Source organism: Silene latifolia, chromosome 9 (assembly GCF_048544455.1).
Source record: "Silene latifolia isolate original U9 population chromosome 9, ASM4854445v1, whole genome shotgun sequence".
NCBI classification, from domain to species: Eukaryota; Viridiplantae; Streptophyta; class Magnoliopsida; order Caryophyllales; family Caryophyllaceae; genus Silene; species Silene latifolia.
This window is the reverse complement of record NC_133534.1, coordinates 63078888-63084887: the sequence shown is the minus strand read 5'-3', so window position 1 is coordinate 63084887 and position 6000 is coordinate 63078888.

The following is a 6000-nucleotide window of genomic DNA, read 5'->3' as shown; positions in this document are numbered from 1 at the left end:
TAATAGAACGCTACTCCCCTAGCAACAACAATTTTGCCCGATTCTACTGTAAGGGCTTTGTAGTAAAGAACACAAGGCTTCTTGAAAATGACCTTCACATTTTTAATTAATTAGTATATATACATGCACTACTTTAATTAATAAATTTAATTAATTAGTATATATACAACAATTATAAACTAGTCGTAGTAGCTAATACCTCGTCAAAAGCCGAATTTGGAGATAATAAGAACGTATCTTCGGTTCCCACCTCCACCTCCTTCTCCCCTGCCTTCATGGCTTCCTCTTCGTCTACCCCATGTTGATCCATTGTCATGTCTTCCTCACTTTGCATGCCCGCTTTTTCCTGCTTCTCCCCTGCTTCCTTTATGACTTGCCGAACCATAACCAACTCTTCTTCAGATGGCTTATCCCCCATTTCCACCATTCTGAGTATCAACCTGGCCATTGTTTGTAGTTGTGTAGTAGAAATGAATATGATTAAAATAAGTAGTATAATTTCAGCATATATATATATATATATATATAAATTATGTTGAATAAAATACAGTATTTATATACCCTATCATCACCACTCATTGTCCTTCGAGTAGTTTTCCAAAATACTTAGTGATACCAACATGCGTCGATACCCCTCTCACACGACCTGGATGCTCTGCTTTGCCAATTGCCCTAGCAAGAATGTCATCACGTCCTTCAAGCTTCCATTTTCCTTCCTGTACCTCCTTCTCACAGATCCTCTACATACACAAAAAACCATTATGCTACTAAATTTTATTTAAACTCAGAATTATATAACCGACCACCAGTGATAGGAATGACATATTTATTCAAACTTATAATTTTCTCTTTGATGGCCTTACATATGGAGATTCTAACTTTCCATTCTTAGGAGTGTGACCGGCCATCCAAGCGTCGTGACGATTGGCAGTTTCAAGCTTCTTCTTAATCAATCTATAACCACCTCTGGAGCCATGAAAGACGCTCTCTTTCTTTGAAATGTTCTCTAGGTTCTGCTTACTCATAGTCTTCATAAAATGAATTGTATCGAGTAAGGTAAGCATATTTTATTACTTATTAAGTGATTACTAATAAAGTGATCCCAATGAGTCACAGATAAATTACCTTAAACTTGTCAGACTGCCTATAAGCAATAAAGTTATACCAATCTTGCTGGCTGACATACCGATACTTCTTCGTTGGTGGTTCTTGTTTCTCTCCCCGGTCTTCTTGTTGAACAAGTGGTTCCGAGCAACCTTTAACTTCCATGCTCTGAAGGATTCCCGTATCTTTTTTTAGGTAACCATTATATTCATGGGGGGCAGTGTAAGCTGCCTGCATATATGGTGAGCATATTTGGTTAGTTTCGACTAATAGCACATATCGAATACTAAGATAATTTTATCTCACTGCATTTATTATTGTATATACATACCATTATTCTCCCCCATAGCTTTTCGTCCTAGTCTTTACTCAACGGATCGATAAGCGGCAAAACCGAGAGGCACATACTATCTTATACAACAACCAATCCAACTCGTGAATTTTGAAGCAAATATACCATCTGGCAGCCCCGTTAATTTATCCCATTCAAGTTTATTAGGTATCCCTCTCTCTATTGCTTCTAGGAAAACCCTATGGCTCCTTCGCCCAGTATCCGATTCCAAATTATTCTCATCACCTGAATCTTCTTTGTTTGACCTTTTCCCATCATTTCTTTTCCGCTTTCCACCCATATCTAAACCAGAAATTAACAAACTACTAACTTTAAGCATTAACTCGACATAGCAGGAGCACCGTCTCAAATAAATGATCACACAGTATACCTAAAAATATAAGTGTTGTTTAACACACAATATACTTAAAATAATAGGTGTTGTTTAACACACAATAAACTTAAGATCATTAGTGATACGAAAATTGCGCGGAAGCAGTTTAATAGAATACGGAACAATAATGAAAATAGGATATTTTCTTCGCAATCTGTCTAGAAATTGAAACAATGGGATATTTGCGCGATCTAGACCTATAGATCGAACAATGGTGATTGAGTCGCAAGACCTATTGCTATCAATCGTGTTAATGTCTGAAACGCGTCAAACAATAACGAGGATGGAACGAAACGCGTCGATCCTAGGGTTTACAGAACTTGTAAACACCAAACAAAGCAACGGCTTTTACTTTTATTAATTCTCCATCTATGTGAAAATAACATACAACGACCTCTATTTATAATAGAAAATAAACGACCTAGTGCTTCCTTGCTTCACAAGTTAATATTTTCCTAAAACCCGACTTATACAATTACCTTATTCTATTATTCTGAAACTAGGAAATAAATAAACTAGTAATAATCTAATTAGGAAATGAACTACTTCTATGGTTATTAGGAAACCTTTTTTAAACTCCTAATTAAAATATCAGCAATAAAAATTAAAGTATTTCTCCTAAATCGAGCTAACCATTTTCGGATCATCCCTTTCCCCTTTGAAATGAATTGTCCTCAATTCAAGTAACTTAAAACCGCCAAGATAAAAAACGAACACACCATCGATGCCAAGCCTCATCTCGTTCATTCCTCTTAATTTCAGCATCCTCTTGTGCCATAACTGCATGTGTCTACCACCCCTCCTTCCTCCATGCACAAGTCTTGAAAATTCTCTATCAGCCTGATTGTTATGAATCGTTTTGATAACAGATTCAACTTGAAAGAACAACTTCTCAACATTTCTATCATGCTCCTCATTTAAAAATCAACCATCCTAAAATTCAACAAGTCCTTAATCTCAATAAAGTACCACGCCTCCTCATGATCATATTCATCAAAGATAGGAGGTGATATCGGATCAAACTTAACATTCTCCTCGTAGGTGCTTTGACTTGAGAATACTCCCGACATGTCTTCTTCTTTTTGCCCCTTTTTTTTCAGTTTTTTTTTTCGCGGATGAACAGTACTACGTTGTGAACAGTAACTTTTTTTTTTTTGCAACCTTCACGCCTTGAGTAACAAGTTACTAGAACCGCGCTCCTTGGATCAAAACCGATTAACCCTCGAACTACCTGTACGAGTTTAACCCTTGAACTCCAATCGCAATCAGAAATTCAACTAATATCTTGGCTTTGACACGCCTAGGACCTTCTAAATTTAAGGAAATCAAGAGCCGAAGCTCTGATACCACTTATGATATGAAAAATTGTGCGGAAGCGGTTTAAGAGTATAAAGAACAATAATGATAAAAGGATATTTGTTTGAAAACCTGTCAAGATCTTGAAACAATGGGATAATTGCTCGCATTAGACCTATAATTCGATCAATAGTAATTGAGTCGCAAGACCTATTGCTATCAGTCGTGTTAATGTCTGAAACGTGTCAAACAATAATGAGGATGGAATGAAACGCGTCGATCCTAGGGTTTACAGAACTTGTAAACACCAAACAAAGCAACAACTTTTACGTTTATTAATTCACAATTGATATTTAAAACGTAGCACACCCTATGCCTTATATAGGCTTAAAATCATCTAACCTAGTACCTTTAGGAGACATTATAATTGTACAATAAGAAAACTAACTTTAGGAAAAAAAATAACAGAAAGTAGAAATAAGTAAACTTCCTAAAAAGTAGTAAACTTCCTAAAAACTGAGATAAGGAGATAAATAAACTAAGAAATAAATTAATGAATTTTTAAACACTTCCATTTTTGGATCATTCCTTATTATACGAAAAATTGCGCGGAAGCGGTTTAAGAGTATAAAGAATAATAATGATAAAAGGATATTTGTTTGAAAACCTGTCAAGATTTTGAAACAATGGGATATTTGCTCGAATTAGACCTATAATTTGAACAATGGTGATTGAGTCGCAAGACCTATTGCTATCAATCATGTTAATGTCTGAAACACGTCAAACAATAATGAGGATGGAACAAAACGCGTCGATCCCAGGGTTTACAGAACTTGTAAACACCAAACAAAGCAACAACTTTTACGTTTATTAATTCTCAATTGATATTTAAAACGTAGCACACCCTATGCCTTAGATAGGCTTACAATCATCTAACCCTAGTACCTTTAGGAGATATTATTCTTGTACAATAAGAAAAATAACTTTAGGAAAGAAATAACAGAAAGCAGAAATAAGTAAACTTCCTAAAAACTGAGATAAGGAGATAAATAAACTAAGAAATAAATTAATGAATTTTTAAACACTTCCATTTTTGGATCATCCCCTCCCTCCTCGAAAGGAATTGACCTCAATTCATGTAGCCTCAATATGCCGGGATCAAAGATGAATATTACAAACCCGAACAAACTCGAACACATAGTCGAACCATCTTTGATGCTATCTAGCAGCTCGTTTACCTTTTTTAAGTTCCAAACCCACTCGTGCCAACCACCCCACCACCCTCCATGCACAATTCTTAAAATTCTAGCCCGTACTACTTCAGTTTTACATTCGAATTTCTTCCCTTCAAGTGTTCTTCCAAGCTTGTCTTCTTGATAATTATCAACAGAAGAAATAACAAATTTTGTAACTTGAAGATCGATAACTTCCACAGGCTCCTTCTCATCATAATCGTCAAAAATAGGAGGCAATGATGGATCAAACTTATCATTCTCCTCGTGGATGCTTTCAAATTCGAACACTCTTTCCATGTCTTTTTTTTTTGTTTTTTTGCGGATGAACAGTACCACGCGTGAACAATGACTTTTTTTTTTTGAAACAAACCGTCATGCCTTGTAAAACAAGTTACTAGAAACTTGCTCCTGAGATACAAAACCGATTAACCCTCAAACTACCTGCTTGAGTTTAATCATTAAACTCCAATCCCAATCAAAAATTCAACTAACAACTTGGTTTTAGCACGCCTAGGACCGTCTAGATTTGAGGAAATCAAGACTCGAAGCTCTGATACCACTTATGATACGAAAAATTACGCAAAAGCGGTTTAAAAGTATAAAGAACAATAATGATAAAAGGATATTTGTTTGAAAACCTGTCAAGATCTTGAAACAAAGGGATATTTGCTCGAATTAGACCTATAATTCGAACAATGGTGATTGCGTCGCAAGACCTATTGCTATTAATCGTGTTATTGTCTAAAACGCGTCAAACAATAACGAGGATGGAACGAAACGCGTCGATCCTAGAGTTTGCAGAACTTGTAAACACCAAACAAAGCAACAACTTTTACGTTTATTAAGAGCATGTTTGGCCTTGATTCTCAAAAGTGAGTTTTTGTTTTTCAAGCTTAATTTTTCAAAAGTGTTTTTCAAAAGCAGAAACAACAAATAGTTGTTTCTATTTCTATGGGAAAAATATGGTTTTTTAGCTTTTGAGAAATTTTGTTTAACTTTTAAGAAAACTATGTGTTTGGCCAAAAAATATTTTTGAGTCCAAAAACACTTTTACAAACTAGGCCAAACACACACTAATTCTCAATTGATATTTAAAACGTAGCACACCCTATGCCTTATATAAGCTTACAATCATCTAACCCTAGTACCTTTAGGAGATATTATTCTTTTACAATAACAAAACTAACTTTAGGAAAGAAATAACAGAAAGCATAAATAAGTAAACTTCCTAAAAACTAGTAAATTTCCTAAAAACTGAGATAATCAGATAAATAAACTAAGAAATAAATTAATGAATTTTTAAACACTTTCATTTTTGAATCAATTAAAGGATAATATCACAACTAAAAAAGAAAATAAAGACATTAAGTTAATGAGACGAAGGAGTAGGGTTTATTATTACTTCTTCAAAGAGGAGAAGTCGGCCCCGGTATGGCGATGACGGAGGGGACGACAGAGGCAATGGGGATGGCGACGATGACTACAAAGACGACGATGACGGAGAATAATAGTGGTTCTAGGGAAACTCAGTGTTCGAGGGTTTTAAGTGAGTTAGGAGAAGGTTTGCATATGTGTTGGTTGAATAATTATTTAATTGAAACTAATAAACACGGGTTAATCGAAACCGTAGTCTGCATTTT